The following is a 19,411-nucleotide window of genomic DNA, read 5'->3' as shown; positions in this document are numbered from 1 at the left end:
AAAATAGTTTTACCCCTGTTCAGGTTGTCCTCTGTCTCGACTTCATTCAAGTATCAACACTTTTTACTTAAGGGTGGTTTTTGGCTTACTCCACCAACTCTGCTGTGCTGACTGTCGGTGTCACTTCCATTAATATCAGCGTTTAAAAATAACTGGTCCCTTTCAGTGTTTTATTCATTCAGCTGGACACCGCGTGAGTCAAATTTATTTGAATGCTTGAAACACGACAGGCTAAAGTAATAGACTGTAACAATTACAGGAGGTTATATCCCGCTTGTGAATGTCACTTATAATTATAAGGTCCAGAATGGTTATGTAACGCAGGTGAAAGCAAGGTCGACGCGAGGCGCTGCTGCGCGAGCTCCGCCGCGCGAGGGCGCTCGAGTCCATCTCTGTCTCCACTCAACACACCCCTCCCTCTTTCTTTCTCTCTCTCTCCCACCCTCCCTCTTTGAATCAAGCATCACCGCGCGTCCAAATTGGCTTGTCGTTTTTCCCCCTCGCTCGCGCTCTCTCGCGCTGTCAAGCTCGCGGCCCCCCTCGTCCTGCGCCACGCGCCCGTCCACAACGATGCTGTCCTCGCGCTGAAGCTCCGCGGCTGGACGCAGCGCTCGAGACGCGCGCGCGCATCTGCTTTTTTCTGAACGCGAGGGATCCGGATTCGAAACCGTTAGCGTGAAGGCGCCTCGCGTTTCTGCCTCTTCGGTCGGTGAACGGGTGAGGGATAAAGCCCGACTCAAACCGCCGAGATCTTATTGACACCGAGGCTGTTTTCGTTTTTTTGACGGGGAACCGTGTTTCAATCCCAATCCGGAGACCGCGGCTTTGTCACGGGGGATTAAAAAGACTGTTTTGAGGTTTTTGGTCATCCTGCAGGTTTGCCGTGGTCGCCGAGCGCATCCGTTCCCGTGTCTTCTGAAGATGTGGTAAGTCCATCTTTGGGGAAAACGGGGATGACGTTATGGGTCCTGCTCCTTTAAAATCTTCAAATAAATCAATAACTGCTGCCTGTTTGAGCGGCCGGTCGCAGCCCGCTGCTGTGGGTTTGGAGTCCAGCGTGCTTCCACATCGACGAGTATGAGGCAAACTCTTCGACAGCAGAAGGGCCGGACTGCGCGGTGTGATTCGGTTTGTGAGAGCCGTTTGACACAGGATGCTTCGCCGTGTGTCGTGCGCGGTGTTTTAATGGGCGTCGCTCAATGTGTGTGTGTGTGTGTGTGTGTGTGTGTGTGTGTGTGTGTGATGTCTTGTATTTACCTCTTAACGGGGACAAGATACCAAATGTCCCCAGCAGTGGCGTACTTGGGGCAGGAGGGGCAATCTCACCTGGGCCCATGGTGCCGCGGGCCCCCTAAAATCTTTATTGGGGTCCTTGTATAGATACTGACTCAACTGTACACCCACGATTCGCAGAAAGACCCAAGTTCTTAACAACATACCTCACCAGTGAGCTTCCATCAACAGACAGCACTGACGTTTATTAATCACCCTCTTACTCATAATGCATCTCCTCCATGGTAGCGTAAGAGTTTTACTCGCGGATCCTTCACAACCTGCAACATCGTATGTTAATTATTGATGATTTAAAAACCTTACAAACATTTACCTTAACAATAGAGGCTGGTGGGTGGAGTGGTGTGCTTTGAGAGCATCAACTTATTTGAGACTTAATAGTAGGCAAACAAATTGCAATTGTTATGTCATTTGTCATTGTTATTCATTCATTTAATGTTTTGTATAGGGGATCCTTGTAACGCCAGTGGTCCCCAGGACGCGAGGAAAACATGAAAATGTTATGCGAGCTGGCTTGTCCTTACGAGGCAAAATGTTAACTCATTGTATATTTTGGCTTAAAAGAGACAGAAGATGTCCTTTTGGTTCCTGTGTGCTAAGGCTGAGGTTGGGTCAGGAGTAGGAACAGCTGCATGTAGCTACATTGATACAGAAGTCAATGGACAGAGCCCACAAAGACAGGAATACAAACCGGAGCGAGTGTGTGTGTTTGTGCGCGGCCAGGTCGCTGCCTCACAGCTCTTCGCCTAATGATGAAATGATAAGCTTAATTTGTATATCAGAAGGAAAGACGGTCATGGCGTGTCGTTCATGTGCGAGTGACAGTTCTTTTAAAACTGGCAGCCGTTCACCAACCTAGTTTTAATATAAAGAGATTTCCAACGCCTCGTTTCGACTTGCTGACAGCTCTCTCTCTCTCTCTCTCTCTCTGTGCGTGTGTATGGTGTATGCTGGTATGGTATCCTTCAGGACGAGCAGACAATACTCAAAATATAAATCCACCACGAGTTTGCCTCACATACGTCTATAACGCGACTGAACACAATCTTCTCAGCAGATTCGCCACGATTCTCGTGACCTTGATTTGACAAGCTAACGACAACCTACCTTTTATAGCTACCGTTTCATTATCGTGTTCCCACACAGAACCCCTTTTGTGTATTGAACTGTCGTCCGTACGTGACTGTCAGTTTGTTTGTTATGCTTGTTTGAGGGTCCGGGTGGTTAGCAGCATGCTAACAGCACTAAACTCATCTCCTTTTCCCGCCTTACTGATTGTTTACTGCGCGCGGGTGACCCATTTAGCTCCCCGCGCGCGCTCCACTGATTTCAGCCTATCTGTGTCACAGTCATCTTCACAGAGAAGAAGAATAATGGAGAGATTAGCTTCAGGCTAGCCTCCATTATACGGTGTCTACCTGGACCGAAGACCAAGGCCCTTTAACATAGTGAAACGTTTCTTTGCACGTTCCTGGTTTAGAACAAACAATGCACACAGAAGATCATTGTACGTCTTTTTGAAACCGTTGTGCTATCGTATTGATTACATTGACATTCTCATCACCTTCAGGCTGACATAAAAATTACACGGCAGGATGAGCAACATGCAGTAACCCATGTTTAGCTGTATTACAGACATGTCTGTGGTGCACCCAAGTGCTTGATGGTTATTTCCCATGTAGCCAATTGGTCACTTGATAGCTTTAGTCTACAAAGAGCTGGTCTTTGTCAAAGGGCAGTTTCTACCCAGAGTGATGGTGAATAGTACTGCGTGTTGATGAGCTGGAAGGGTGTGATGTTAGAGATCTGTTTATGCTGATGTGTGGCCACTTATAATAATTGTCATTTTCAGGATTTGTGCAATATGTAGGGTAATGAAAGCGGCTAGGGGTCTGTCTAAATAGGCAACGTTTACCCAGAACACTGTGGAGGTGTGTCAGGTTCTTGACCATTCGTGTTCAGAGTGATAGCTGTATTTGCCAGATAAGCTCAAGACATCACTCAGACTGTGGGTCAGCAGGTAAAGTGAGACACAGTTGCAGTGTTGCTTCTGTTAGCTGATGGTGAGTGTTGCTTGGATGTTGCATGTTAGCTCATAGTGACCCACTGTTTTTGAATTACCCTGCTAACACATTGTTTATTCTCTTATGGTTGTCATTTATAGCAGACAGCTCATAGTAGGCCATGGTCCACCTAGGTGAAGCAGATTATGCAACATTACTAGTAACATTGAAATTACTGTCATATTCACAGAACTTTTTTCCATATTACATAGGTGATTGAGCAACATGTAGTGGCTACCAACCCGTGTTAGCTATAGTTGCCTGATTGTTATTTTCCCAACAGGTTGTTGGGTTTTGGCTGGAAAGAGCCGGTTCATATCGAAGCTCCTATTCAGAGCATTGCTGACTAATGATGTCATATTGATGTCACTTGGTGAGCTGTATTTGCGGTGATAGCGATCCATTTAAGCTGACCTGAGACCCTGCTGCAAAATATGAATCCATATTTTGCGTAAGCAAGGCGCCTGTCACTGTAAAAATCCGGGTTTACACTTCAAAAAGTAAGTTAACTTACATTTGTTAACTTACATCAGGGGTGTCCAATCTCATCTGCAAAGGGCCATTGTGGCTACAGGTTTTCACTCCAAACAGGCTTTTAAGTTCAATGAACTCAACATTTCAAGCTAACCCAGTTACTTACATTTTTTAAGTTTAAAAGCTGGATTTTTTACACTGTATAATGCAGAGTAGTTTCATGTTTAGCAGCGAAGTGTATTGTCCTGCCAATGTTAATCTAGTGAGTTAAGGAGCTGCTCTAGTTTTTTAGCTAACATTAGATGGCTAGCTAGCATTAACGCGTTTTTACGTTATTACTATTAAATAGCAAATGTTAGTAATTAATAGCCTTTATAAAGGACGGGGGCACAGTTCATTGGCTGAAATATGAATAGAATAGCTTGTAATGTTTAGTGTTGCGGCTCTATTAAGGCAAGTCCCATCCTTGAACAAAAATAGCCAATTGCCTTCTTGGTGAAGTGTGGGAAAAAGCCCGGCATGCTGTCGAAATACATGCACGCATTGTAGCTAGAACATCCTAAACATTGTCATTTAAACCAAACACCACCAGTGACTTCAAATATAGTTGAAACATTAGCCTAGCTATCAGTTTGGGCTTTATAGGACTCTCCCTGTTCAAGAAAATAGGAGCTTGGTATTGTATGACTGGAAGTAACTGCCTAAGGGCATTGCTAAGATTGCTGCTTAGTGAACAGACTTTCCTATAAGGGCTTTATTAGTCCAGTTCAAGTTAGCACAGCATGCATGCACCTAAATTCCCCTTTGACCTCAAAAGCCTACTTCCTCCGTACGTGCCCAAAGCTTTGCTCCCCCCTCCTCTACACTAATCAGGCACTTATGTCTGAAACCAGTTTTGGTGTTTCTTGTATAATTGGTATTTATTAGGGACTTCACTAGTGGTGGGCTAGAGAAGCAGAAACTTGGATGTCAAGGTTTTTTTACATTACGTTTTATGTAACTGCATAATACTATCCCAGCCATGGTGACATCTTTGGAACACAACATTTCATCTGTAGTACTCGCTGTACTTTTTTAATGTTGTTTTGTTTTTGTTGTTTATTGTGTGAGATCCTGATTTGTTTGGCTGGATGATATAATGTGAGATTTAATGTGAGAACTAGTAACATTAAAAGAAACTGTTTTGTGTGGATTGTGGTTGTTTGCCTTATTGCTGTGTAGTTCTTTATATATGTGGGTTTGAGGGTAAGCAAGTATTAAAATATATCTCCACTTGGGAAGAGTTCACACGCAGGGTGGGGTCATGTTTTTCAGGGCTCTGCTTTCATCAGGAACTGTTTATTTTTTTAGAGGCCATAGAGAGGAGGCCTGCCGAATCAGTGCCAGTCTGCAAGCTGCATTCAACTCATAATGTCTTAAAGCACTTTCCTCACCTCATGATGAATATGATCAAATCAAAGCATTACGGGAATAATGTATTGTATTGTATCGTGACTGGCATGTTAGCTTGTGGCTAGTTTGTTACCTTACGTTGACATACATTTATGCCTAGAATCAATAAAGAATGGATTGAAAAATATATATTTATCATGCTGTTGTTCTGAAATACATAGCCAACCTGTCTGATATGCAGTCAAATGGTAACTGTTATAGCACTCTGCATCATGCCTGCTGTGTCATGAAAAAAGACACTCTTGCAATGCAATAAAAACAAGAATCTGTGATTTTTTTAATTCTCTTGAGCCTTTATTTAATTGACAAAAGTACAAAGATTTGCAATGTTTTTACTTGTTTTCACAATGTTTTCACAACGCACTCAAAAAAGTTGGGCCAGAGGCAAAATGAGAGTCAAAAGTTTATAGAATATTCAAGTTATACCATTTTAAGACATTCTGAATTGGTAACAGGTGAGAGTATCATGATTAGACATAAAAGGAGCATCCTTAAAAGGCTCAGTCTTCGCAAGTGACGGGTCGTGCCTCACCACTTTGTGCCAAACTTTGTGAGAGTTTGAAAAGAATTAGGTCTTTCACCATCTACTATGCAACTTATAGTAAAAAGATTTAGAGAATCTGGACAAATCTCAGTCTGCGTAGGGCAAGGCCAGAAACCACTGTTGAATGTGCGAGCCCTCAGATGGCATTGCATGAGAAACTGTCATGCTACTGTGTTACATATAGCCACATGGACTTAGAAGAGTACTTCAGAAAAATATTGTCACTTAACACAGTTCGCAAATGCAACTTGAAACTTCATTATGCAAGGAGAAAGCCATAAATCATTTCTATGCAGAAATGCCGCCAAGTTCTCTGGGCCCAAGCTCATTTCAGATGGTTCGAAAAGACAGTGGAAATGTGTGCTGTGATCAGACGAGTCCACACTTCCACTTGTTTTTTGGAGTTTATATATTAGATAGTGCTAGAACATTCCCTTCACATTTCAATAGGTATAGAACAGTGTTCAGTGTTTTATCCTTATTCAATATAATTTTAGAACTGAAAGCAAGGAGAAACTGTTTGTTGATGCCTGGTATTAGCTTTTGGCTAGAACAGTAGATCAAGACACTGTAAAGCACAGTTTTTATTTGAGATATTGCACTTGTTTTGTTTTTTAATTTTGAATGTTTTATGCACTGAAAAAAGAAACATTTAGATATTATATAAGGCATGTGTATGAACACTGGATTTTTTTCCAGCGCACACGTAGAACAGAGAGTCAACAGACCATGAGGAGATAATCACAGAATTTGAAAAAAGTGTATTAGGTTAAAATCGTATTCTAATCATAAAGCCAAAAGCAGTAATTTATTAAGCCGACTTTGTTACCAGTACAATTAAATATTGTTGATACCTAATAATAGCTGTAGTGCATCACTACTGGCAAATAATTGTCTAAAAGAAAATTTAAAGTGCTTTGCTGATGGAACAGAATGTTTGTAAATTTTGATTTATTAGTATTATTACAATTAAACGCATTATGGAATTACTTCTAGGTTCTATGTAAATTTACTAGTATTCAACATTTTGAATCACTCTCCAAATTAAAAAAATAGATATATTCAATAATAACACATGCAGTGTGGATTTAAATATGACAAATGGTTCATCAGTAATTAAATGTTTTATTCAATATTTCAAGAATTCAGGGAACAATGAATTAATAAAATGACCATGAATATATATTGTAATCATTTCTTTTCAGAAGCCTAAAAACACAAACAGATGACAGGATATTCTGGAAAAATACTATCCTTTTGGTCGCCAGGAGCTGGAAATGACTTGCCTGCACTTAATAATAATAATAATAAATTATTTATTTACCCTTTTTTGGTCAATTTATCTGCCTTGCGATTTGATTTCCACTCTTGAAAGATGATGAATTCTAGAAACTCATTTATTTTTTTCATCCTTGAAGTGATACAGCTTTCTTAGTCATTGTGGAATCTTCTCCAACTCTCTTCATAATTCTGGACACATAATGTACAGCTCCCCAGTGTCCTAATTACAGACGAACGCAAAGGTTTGAACGCTCCCAGTCAGATGACATATTCTGCTGAAATTCTGAGTGAAACAACAAGAGCAGTCTTAAATATGGCATTTTTCTGCAGAATTTAGTACACGGTCGCTGTTTATTTTAACATATAGGAAAAACAGAAAACCTATAAAATAACTTTTGCACAGGCCACATTTGATGTTTTATTTTTTTCCAATGTTAAATTCAGTAAATAAACAGTAATTGAGCAATACAGTGTACAGTGTGTTCTCTGTAGAGGATTTGTACTTATTTTCACTTGGAAAATCAACAGAACATTAATAATAATAGTAATGAGACCATACGACTGTGTATGAAACTTGTGCTGTTGCACAGAATTATACTTTTATCTGTAACCTTGGTTTTATAATTTTAAAACATTTCAAATGTTTGAACAGTAATGTATAGTTGTATTTATGGATTTGTAGATATTAGCATGGAAATATCAATAATTAACATTTGTCAGTAGTTTTCGTACTTGTGTATGATTATTATATGTCCATTCACTCCTGAAGAGTAAGACTTTTTCTTTTAAATAAGGTTAAAACTATTTTTTCATCCAAAATAGTGCCATTTACGTAACCCATTGAACTACAAGCTTATTATTCAGATTCAGTTTCAGTTAATCCTAAAACTTACTGTAAATTAATAGACTATTATGAGACTAATTTGCAAGTTGGGTAGTCCGGAGAACGGTGAATTAAAGCTTGCTTCTTTAGAATTAAGGGATTTATTGTGTACAAACAATACAAACAATGTTCTTGTTTTTAGTTGGTGGATTGTGTGTGGGGAAACAGGTCTTCTCTTCGGTGTTTCAGAGAACCCTGTGATTAGAACTTCCACTTGGTTGTTTTTCTTGACATCTATTATGGTGATGTGTGAATGTTACAGACAGAAATGATGTGTATGCTCTTGGGCCTGTTCAGGGGAAACTACCTGCTGCTGGATTGCCTTCGTATACTTATTGCACACTGAATGTTTGGGCAGTGTGAGATTGTAGTTTGCTATTTTGAGACTTCTTCTAAGGCTGAAGTTGTTCATACCAAATGAACCTCTGTATGTGTGTGTGCGGGTGCCTGTAGCAAATGGACTAGTCATGTACCGCTGTCGGTGAGTGGTTGCTCCACTCGTTTTTGTGAATGCTCATGGTACTGAAATAGTGATTCGCATGAATATTGTAACTCTACTTTTTATCTCTCTCTCTGGCTCGGTCTCACCTGGACACTAAGAGCTATGGAGTCTGTATGTGTTGTAGGAGAAGGAGTGGGAAGTGTGTGTGTGTGTGTGTGTGTGTGTGTGTGTGTGTGTGTGTGTGTGTGTGTGAGTCCGTATGTATTACCGGACAATAGCCCTCTAACTGGGATCTGTTCACAATGGTGTTGTGATTGCAAATGGCCTCCTAAAAGCACTTTGGTTATTTCAGATGTGACAGGAAGTAGAGCACAATGATCCTATGTGTGTGTATGCATGCATTTATATGGAATTGTGCAAAAGAACATGCCTCCTGTTGTGTGTTCGTTCATGGTTTGGATGTTTTGAAGAAAATAATCATTGAAAAAACGATTTTCTGTTGTTTTCAATGGAAACGAGAATCAATGAGAGAATTATTGAACAATTATGTTGGTTGGCCTGTTGGGCTGTATGTAAAAGAAACTATGTGGACTAGTGTGTGTGCGCAAGGACTTCTGTGTGTGTGTGCTAACAAACTATGAGTCACTAGATGTATGATGTAACAAATGCTGAAATAAAGCTAAAAATAGTGATGACATCATCATGGAGTGCAGTGTTGAGCACTTTGCCCACAGACCGATTTTTCTGGAGTCTTTGCCTTGGCATTTATATACATACCCTTAGCTTATTTGTTTCCATACAGTATGGCAGTTTGTGATCGTTATTGTCATAAATTGTGTCATAGTATGCTTTACAGAATATACCATGGGTATGGCCTGTACTTGCAGTGCACTGAATCAAAAAGTCCAATTATATAGAGCCTGTAGACAACAAAGTCCAATGAGACTGTAACTGCATAAACTGCAGGAACTACATAGTAACAAGTGGCTGATTAGACATTAGCCCATTATAACATCACATAATAGCCTTTTGTTAAATTAAAAAAAAAAAAAACAGGGGTCACAAATATGACCATTTTAGTTACTCTTCAATCTACATGTGTCTTCTGAGTTTTATATATAATATTAATAATGTTTTCTTTGGAAACTGTTTTGCCTTACAGCACCCTGCATGCACTTTTCCATAATGAATGTATTTAAAAAACTGTTTTGTTCCAAATCCGTATCACAAAAGTATCATAAAGCAATGTCTCAATGTCACATGTTTGTAACCGTTTCATGTTGTAACTTCCTGCATGGGTAGCTTTTAAAGGCATTAAACTCTTCAGACGTCTGGTTCCTATCACCACCACTGCAAGTTTCTCTAGAACCGAACTTTTCACGTCAGACCACCATGAGTGACTTTGTTTACATGGTAGCCTTTTGGTTATGCAGAAATTTAAGTTGCAAATGCTGTTTCTTCTTTTGCAAAGTTCAAAATCCCTCAAGCACTACTTGTTTTAAACCACCTTCATTTTCTCCTGACTCTTTTTATTGTGATCTTCTCTTTTTATCTGCCAAGTGGCCATGAACAAATTTTGACCTTGACCCAAAATGGACAGCGAAGCTCGTTCTCAATTGAATTGAATTAAACAAAATGCATCTGTCTGAGTGTCTGGCCGTTTGTAGCAGTGACTGGCTCGGCAGCTGAAATAAAGCTGAAATAAAGCAGCACCTTGATGGATTGATTGCACTGAGGTTTGATTGCTCTGCAGATCGATGGCTCCTTCCTGGCTCTGGCATTGTGTTGAAGTCGGGGGCAGTGTTCTTTTTTTGTTGTTGTTGTTTGCAGTAATGAATGGCACAGGAAACCATGTCCTCAACTGCCATCTTTATTTAAAGTTCAGAGAATGTGTACCCTTTTGAAAGGCCTGGTAAATTTAGCTATGTGACCTCGCTCTTGATGCTGCTTTTCCAGACTCACATTCAACCAAGTCTCGGATGTTGGACTGAAATCATTATCAGTGAGGTTGTTTATGAAAATCTCAATGTGCTAAAGCTAAATGTGCCCAAAATTTAAGTATATTGGCATTTAGAGCTGCCATAATTGCTCGGTTAAACACAAATACTTGATTAAACAATGATTAATTACAATCTTGATGAATTGGCAGTTTGCATGATGATAATGCATGTTTTTAAAAACACCTAATGCTCTCTGTTACGATGAGAAACACAACTGATTACAGCTGTCTGCAATAGTGTGGGTACCCCAGTCAAATAATGTTTTGTTGATTTTCTAATTGACAATAAGTACACATCCTTTAAAGATAACACACATCTGCTCGGTTTAATGCATTTTTAATGTTTATTTGCTGAATTTAACATATTGGGTGGAGGATAAACATTAATGATACATTAAATTGTGCAGACGTGTGCTGTCTTTATATATGTTTTTTAATATCTGAATTGTTGGACAATGCCAACATCCAGTATTTTTCATGTGCATATCTGCCATTGATACTGATGCAGATACATATAGATTGTTTTCATGTACATTAGCATTGCAAAGAGGAATCAGAAATACAGCATTTATAGGGTTACAAATGCAGTTTAATGAACAAAATCCAGACATTTCAACACAGTTGCCTTGTGTCACCTGTGAAACCTAACTTGTCATTTAATAAATTCTTGTTGATCCCACAATACTCAAAAGAAAACATCTTAAAATATCTTTTGGTGTATTTAATATTTTACTCTACTCTATATATATTACAAAGCTTAAAAAAACAACTTATTAAAGTCTTTTTATAGGCCTGCACGGTTTGTTATTGTATCAATGTCAATTACTTGATTAATCATCCGGACATGATCTATAGATTAATCACTTACTATAATGGTAAATAGTGACAGCCCTACTAGCATTTCCACTGTTTCTTCTGTGCTCTCATTTCAGTAATAACAGACTGAAACAATTTTGAATGCTAAAAGGCGAGTCCTGTTATTACTCACAATGCTGCTGACTAAGCATCATTAATAAATCATGAAAAACACTGGAGAAATCAAACTGTTGTTTGAGTGTTGGTGATGCTGGCAGAACAGCAGCTGATGGAACACTGGATTGTGTTCTGGAGTTAATTCAGGAGCGTCACTAAGCAGTAAACAGTGCATCTGATGGTCCTTTGAGACCAGCGTACTGTAGGCAGCTCCCTTGTGCTCTCTGTCTTTCCATTCTCTTTCTCTCTCTCTCTCTATCTCTCTGTCTCTCTCACTCACTCGCTCTCTGGTACCATCTGTTACCCTTGTGTGCCTTTTGAAATAACTGCTGTTTTTCTAGAATATTCTCCACACATACAATAGTGGTTCCTTATGGCCTCATATTCAAGTACTCGAGAGAGAGACAGAGAGAAAGATGTCATACAAAGATTTGACAAAAAATTACACAGAAGTCTCAACAACTATTAATAATTATTTTCAGTATCTAGCATATCCATGCTTAGATTTTATTACAGCTTCTGTTTTTTCTGAGAGTCTTGCTTTCAGTTTTTAAAGAAATCTGCAGGGATATTTTTCCACACCTCCAAAGTTCTTTATCTTTATCTTTTCTTTTCTTTTCTTTTATTTTATTTTTTCTTTTAACTCCTAATGCAAGTGGATTATCTTTTATCTAGTGTCCTCAGAAATATCTTCTTAAAAATGAATAACTTGCACTTAATGGCCGTTTTTACTGGAAATTTAATAAATGGTTCCTGACATTTGAACAGTACTACATATAGCAGTGAAGAGCCCTCAGGGCCTGTGAGATTTTTTCTGGCATCTGGCAACTAAAAAAAATACATGTCTGTAGTATCTTTATGATTGCTGTATTTTAACTCATCAAGTAAAAAAAATGTCCCTGTATGCTTCTGGAAGTCCTCAATATGTCACTGATTATGAATATGAGGTTAACCAGTTTTCAGTCAGAAGAAGGGAAAACAGCAGCAGCTCTATGCCACATCACTGTGCTGAAGAGACATTGAAAAACTAAATATACTATAGTCTGTTTCAAATAAAACATATCATCACTATCAAAAAACATCTTCTTTTTTGTCGATTTTAATTTTTCTACATCATTTGAGCAGTTGTCTTTTACATTGTGCAAAAAATCATGATAAATGAACTAATAGAAATGCTCCAAAATCACTTACAAAAAAAGAAAAACTAGTTAATTGCTTAAGAATATTTTTGCCTTCTCCTGTGAAGTTACTATTTTGGAAAAACATGTTTTTCTTCAAGCTTCAAATGTCCATGTTTCATCTAGACCGGGCCTAAAATTTCTATGTGCACCAGAGTTATCTTAGTGCTAACATACAATAAGCAATCCCATAGACAAAATTAGCTTTATAAAACTCTATTTCCAAAAAAGTTAGGAAGCTGTGCAAAATGTAAATATAAACAGAATGCAATGATGTTCAGGTCATTTAAACCCTATATTTAATTGAAAATAGTACAAATACTATAAATCCAATGTTCAAGGTGAGAATTTTTTTTTTGAAAAATACATGCCCAGTTTGAATTTGATGCCAGCAACATGTTTCAAATAAGTTGGGACAGGGACATGTTTACCCCTGTGTTGCATCACCTCTTCTTTTAACAACAGTCTTTGAGCTTTTGGGAAAGTGAAGTGTGTTCCCATTCTTTCTTTATATAGAGTTTCAGCCGCTCAACAGTTGGCAGTCTCCTTTGTTGTGTTTTTTTGTTCTATAATGCCCCAAATGTTTTCAATGGGTGACAGGTCTGGACTACAGGCATCCAGACAATTTTACTACGGAGCCATGCTGTTGTAATACATGCAGAATGTGGTTTGACGTTTTCTTGCTGAAATAAGCAAGGCCTTCCCTGAAAACAATGTCTAGATTGCAGCATATGTTGCTCGAAAACCTGTATATATAGTTCAGCATTAATGGTGCCTTCACAGATGTGCACGTCACTCATGTCATGTGCAATAAAGTACCCCATAGCATCATGAATGCTGGCTTTTGAACTGTGTGCAGATAAAAAGACGGATGGTCATTCTCATCTTTATCCCAGAGGATGCGGCCTCTATGATTTCCAAAAAGAATGTCAGATTTTGATTTGTTGAACCACAGGACACTTTTCCACTTCGCCTCAGTCCATCTTAAATGAGCTGGGGCCCAGAGAAGGCGGCAGCGTTCCTGGATCTTGTTTAAATATGGTTTCTTCTTTGCATGGTAGAGTTTTAACTTGCATTTATGGATTCGGCGACAAACTGTATTCAAACTGTATTCCCCCCCACCCCCAGTTTTTTGAAAATGTGCAGCTGGCATCAAATTAAAACATTCCTCATTGATATGTTTAAATGAGTTGCAAATCAAAACATTCTGTTTTTATTTATATTTTGAACAGTGTCCCAAGTGTTTTGGAAACAGAGTTGTAGCATAGGGTGTAAATATTTATGGCTATAGATGTCATTCTATTGAATTGGCCCAAAAACAGAGTTTGGACTTGCAAATAACTTGGATTTTAGACTAAAATCCTTTTGCTTTGAGTAACCCTATACCTTTAAACATTATATTTTGTCATTAACAAAGCAATCATAACACTGCTGAACTTTTAACAAATTCAGTAGTGACTGTTTTGGTCATGACAGTTTTAGCTGATTTTGAGCAGAACTCAAAAGCACTAGCCAGTACTTGACTAGCTTTTTTTTTTTTAAGTTTTTTTTTCTTCAGTTTTTTCATTTAAAAATTAAACCTACGGTAAAGTTTAAATTTAGGAGTTAGAAGTTAGGACAGTTACATCGCAATAGAAAGTACCATAAAAGTAAATGATGATTTTGCATATTATTAGCTTATTACTATATCTATTAATGACTTGGGTTTAAATAGATTTTAACAATCCTTGTAAATATCTAAGATCTGAATACTTAATTGATTTTTTTAAATAGTATTTTAACTGTGGAACCACAATTTGAACTAATTCAGTAGAATGGTCCATATAAGCGCAACATGGATATATTTAATTATGTAAGTGTTTCATAGACGGTGTGCTGTGAGACTCACACCAAATTTCCTGTTTCCCACTCTAATTACTTGTTAGGAGTTTATTGTGCATGCATGTGCAGGAATGTTCTCTATGTGCATTGCCTAACACGTGTAACGTAATGAGCCTGTGTAATAGAGGTGTGTTTACTGTTGCGGCCTTATCATCATGGTTACACTCAGCCGTCTGGTCTCCAATGGACCAACACTCGCATTAATTCTGCTGTGTTGTGTGTGTTTTGTGTGTGTGTGTTTGAGTGAGTGTCAGATTTATGCTGTTTCCAGGATATGACTCTTTAATTTTACGCATGAGGGAGTTGAACGCACCACTGCAGCATATATTGTGCATGCATGCACACACACACACACACACACACACACACACACACACTGAGATTAGCCTCATGCAGCACACAAAGTACAGTGAGGTGTGATTTATTCCCCCATGTCTCAGATTTGCTCTCTCTGGAGTGAGAAGCAGGGACTTATGGGTAGAAACCCATACACTTGGATTATTACAAACACAAGGCAGCCAAGATGGAGCTTTTCCAAACACGGGCTGCGTCCATTGCTGCTCTGGAGCTTGAGCATGCTCAGAATGTTAGACTTCAACAAAAACCATCCTATTAACCAGTAGTAGTGGTGTCACTGGACTACGTGTGCCAAGGCCGACTTACTTATATTATCTGCCCAAATTGACTGCTCATGTTTACTTTCAGTTTTAAGATCTAATTTATAAATAAACCAAAAACCCAAAGAAAATACACTCACTAACATTTTTGACATTGACCAGTCAAAATGTTTCAGCCCTGGAGTAGGACAAAAGGTCATCAGGAAAGAAACCCATAACTGTTGCATGTAGACTGGAAGCTTAAGCATAGCTATTCACAACAAGTATGATTTTTTTGAAGAAAAAAAAATGGATGTGATTTTTAATGTAGTGGCACATTCACACCAAGTTCGATGCATTTTTTTTGTCTAAACACTCTGAAAATGAAGGAAGACAGATGAAGGCGAAGAAATGACTTCCTTGAGTAGCAGCAATGATGAATTCCTCATGTTTCTTTTAAGCACTGCAACTAAATAAAGCACACACTGGGCACACAGCGTTCTGTAGAAGAGACACCAGCATGGGCAGTTCCACTGCCTCATACAGGAGCTGAAGCTGTTTAACAAGCAATTTTGAAGGCATTTTCTTACTCATTAAAAGAAGTGAACGAACTACAGGGAGCCCATCAACCTCTTCTCTTTCTCATAAATCTGTCAGAGAGATTTTGCCATGTTTTTAGCATAAGCAACAACAAACAAACATAAAGACATGAGCATTCATTTGCAAGGGAAAGTAATAGTTTGTGGTTCTTCGTGGGCATGAACAGACTAGGACGCACCTAGATAAACTGAAAAAAACTGCTGTGTACAGCAGTAGTTTTATAGTCAGTGGGTTGTTTGTCATATAAGCTTTTGTGCTATGCTACAAACAAGATGAGCTGTTCAGCTGCTATCTTGATGCACATTTGTTTGGATTGCAACCATAGCAATGGAGCTCTGATTGGTCAGTCGGGTTTTAACGCATCCTTACAATGAACGTTGATTTGTCGCCATTTCTGTTTTTCCTGTTTTGAGGTTGATACTGTTATGGTTTCTACTTCACTTGTAGCCCCCTGCACGTAAAATTCAAAGTTTGGCCCAGCTGCAAATTTATAATGCTCATCCAAAATGGCAGCGCTGGTGCCTCAATTATGGGCCCAATATAGTAGTTACGATCAGTGTGCAAAATGCTCCCTGTTTTCCGGGAGTGCTGCATCTCTAGTTAGTTAAGAATATTGGAGTTCTCCCTTTGAGGTCGAAGCAGGCTAAACAATAACCTGTCACCTGAACTTCTGGTCTGTTTTTCTAGTGTCATAATAAGTTTATTTTCAGGGACCCCCAGACTTTTGCTTTTGAGACATTCAGGGATCCAAGAGGTTAATTAGGGGGTCCTGAACCCCCGAGGACCTCCTGTATTTTGCACCTTGGTTATGATGCATGCATATATTTGGGACAGTTAACCCTATCAGCATGTAGAATTGGAGTTTTCTGTGTACTGCTGTTTTACATTACTATACAAAAGGAGCATGACACTGTCTTTATTGTTGGATGCACTGGGTCTGAAGTATGTTGGCGATTCATATTTATGGCACAAACAAATTAAAAATCTGTAAATTTTCAGCTTTGTTCGGTCATGCCTTCAAATATATCACAAATAAATGTGACGAGCTTTGATGCACACAATGACTTACTGTTAACTATAAAAATAAACAAAACTCTGTATAGCCACTTCAGACAACAGAGTCTGTATTCACAAATCACCTCAGGAGTGTGAGTGCTGATCCAGAATCAGTATTGTGACGATGAGTCCTGCATTGTGAATAGCTGTCATAGTGTTGGCTGAAATGGCTGCCTGTAATGAAAAGAAGTTTTCTAATTTTTATAGTTCAGAGCAAGTTATACTGTGCTTTAAACCACATGAGCAAGTCTGTGCACGCTTAATGAAGACCTGGGTTTTGTTTAAGCAGATTGAGAGAAGAAACGATTTGGGCTATTTTGGTAGTTAACTGTTGAGTTCAAGTATTAGCAGTTTTAGCCTTGTAGCTCCAGTTAAATTAAAAAAAGACTTTAAACATGTCTTGGCATGTCTCAACTACACCCGGAGTTAGTGGAAAACTGGGTAAATTAGATATTTCCCTGAACTATTCCTTTAAAGAAGAAGAAGAGTGGATTATTAGGAAATAGCCATCAGTGGGTTAAACATACTCATGCTAAATGCTACTGCTAAGTGATGTTTCGCTGTATTTCCTGTTGTAGTCACTGCTTTGACCTATTACCTTCTGTGACAGAAGAAAAAAGGTGATTGCAAATTTTGGTAAATGTGATGCTAAAAGCTAGCATGAAACATTAGCAGATGCTGAAAACAAACATGAAATATTATATTTATATATAATAATTATATTTTTAATCAGTTTATCAGAACCTTCATCTTTTCTGAGGCCTGCAAGCCTTTAATTAGCATTTTTTATACGAAGTCTGGGATATCATGGTCATCATGGACATGACATTTTGTGAACGTGGACTATTATTAGCAGTGTCAACTCATTTAAGTTGGCACCTATGCTTTTCTGTGGTTTACATAGTTACAATGTTCTTGGCGACCATATTGAGTTTAAAAAGAACACAGACTACTTCCACTTAGAATGAAAATGCTGGAGTTTGTTTTCCCCAAAATATCATCCACTTTTCTCCCTCCATCAGTTCCTCTCAGTCTTCTCTGCTCTCGCTCTTGCTCTCTTGTCTCCTCTGTCAACAAAGCAAAGGAACAGATTCCTCTTTTGCAATTTTTCCTTGTTATTGCCTGAAGTTTCTCTCTCTCTCTCTCTCTCTCTCTCTCTCTCTCTCTTTCTCTCTCTCTCTCTTTCACTCTCTCTCTCTTTCTCTCCCCCCCCTTTCCTTGGCTTGTGCATTCAGCCATGACCGTGATGCTCACTGCCCTGAGCTCTATAATACACCCAATTACAGAGAGACAGAGAGAGAGAGAGTGAGAGTAAGAGATCCATGTTTATCCATTGTGAGGGGGACAGCTGAGGATAGGGTGCTACGTGTAATATTGTTTTGCCAGGGAGGGTGTGTGAATATCATAAATTGTTGTTAGCGGCTGTTGGCTAGCTGGTGGTTCAGCTCATCTTTCAGCGAAAGGAAATCATCTCTCCCTCTCTGTCTCTGTTACTCTCTTTCTCTCACTCACTCTCTTTGCTGACTTTTTGCATAGTTCTTGTATCTTTGTGTTCCTGGTAGTTACAGTCATTATAAATTCACTAATTTATAAATGTCAAAAGTTTAATGTTAATGTTTGAGGGATTTTTATTTAAATGAAAAATTTCAGCCAAGGCTTGGACAATTACTATTTCAGTACACTAGGTGGCAGTATGTGCCTTTTACTTACTAGAGAGGAAAGAAGAAGTCTAGCCATTCACTCTTTACAGCAGAAATCAGTGGAACAGTAGTCGGAGTTAGCTTGCTAACTTTTTTTAAGTTTTGAAGTTATGGTGAGTGAAAAAGGCTGTGAGTTTGAATGAATTGTTTCAGAACAAGCAGATAATAACAAAAAGTAAGCAACTTTTTTCTCTTTTTATCATTTTTCTCCTATTTGTTGACTGTCATTCAGAAAAGAATATGGTTCTACAGAGAACCACAGACGGCCAAATTTTTGCATGGTTAAAGGGTTGTTTGAGTGTTCATGGTTCTATATAGAGACATTTTCTTTAAGAACCATCCTTTGTAAGTGTGTATAATAAATAGCTTTACATATTATGCCAGAATAACCCTTTTGTCAGAGTTCAAAATGCTATTCATACTGAAAATGTAACATTATTGATATTGAATGGTTTGGAATAGACAGTTTTTTGTCTGTGCGGTGAGTTTATTTGCTCAGAAAAACTAATACTAGAATAAGTACAAAAAACATCAAATAACATTCATATAATAAGTGATAATAGGTTTTATCTGTGTGTTTGTTTAACCATTTCCAAGCCTCTTCTCATGACAGTCTGATATTTTTTGTAGTTAACATCCACTGACTCCAGCGCCTGGTTTGGCTGATCAGTACTTCATTAAATAATATTAAAGTGCTGATAATGAAATTTAACAAATCAGTGCGATGGGCGGGGTGTTAAAAAGACATCAGAAGCCAAACGTTTGTTCTTCTAACTAACTCACATCTCAACTACAGTTTGGAAACAAGAAATTCTTGTTATGATTTACTGCTTTTTTAGGTTTATTTGTATTTTTTTTGAAGTTATATAGTGTTTTACCGACAAAAGGATTCTTACTGCTGGTAAGTGCATGAGGCTTTTGCACAGTACTGTAAACTGCGATAAGATTTTGGCCATATCATCCAGCCCAGCATTCATCTTTTCAGCGTACATGGTAT

The 19,411-nt window shown here is 38.5% G+C and overlaps 1 protein-coding gene across 4 annotated transcripts in view; it reads left to right on the top strand.

Moving 5' to 3' along the window:
• Positions 1-471: 471 nt before the first annotated feature.
• The window catches only part of adgrl3.1 (adhesion G protein-coupled receptor L3.1), a 184,765-nt gene continuing 165,825 nt past the window's right edge, over positions 472-19,411 (top strand). For 3 of the 4 annotated variants that reach the window (XM_036583065.1, XM_036583064.1, XM_036583063.1), the window contains exon 1: positions 472-926. The gene's annotated coding sequence lies outside the window, so the exon portion shown is untranslated. Of the gene's footprint in view, positions 927-1,485; positions 1,564-19,411 lie in introns of those variants that run through there. The other variant, XM_036583062.1, reaches the window with a different exon arrangement.

This window comes from Colossoma macropomum, unplaced genomic scaffold (genome assembly GCF_904425465.1).
Source record: "Colossoma macropomum unplaced genomic scaffold, Colossoma_macropomum, whole genome shotgun sequence".
Lineage (NCBI taxonomy): Eukaryota > Metazoa > Chordata > Actinopteri > Characiformes > Serrasalmidae > Colossoma > Colossoma macropomum.
Note: the sequence above shows the minus strand (reverse complement) of the source record. Positions and strands in the feature narration are given on the sequence as shown.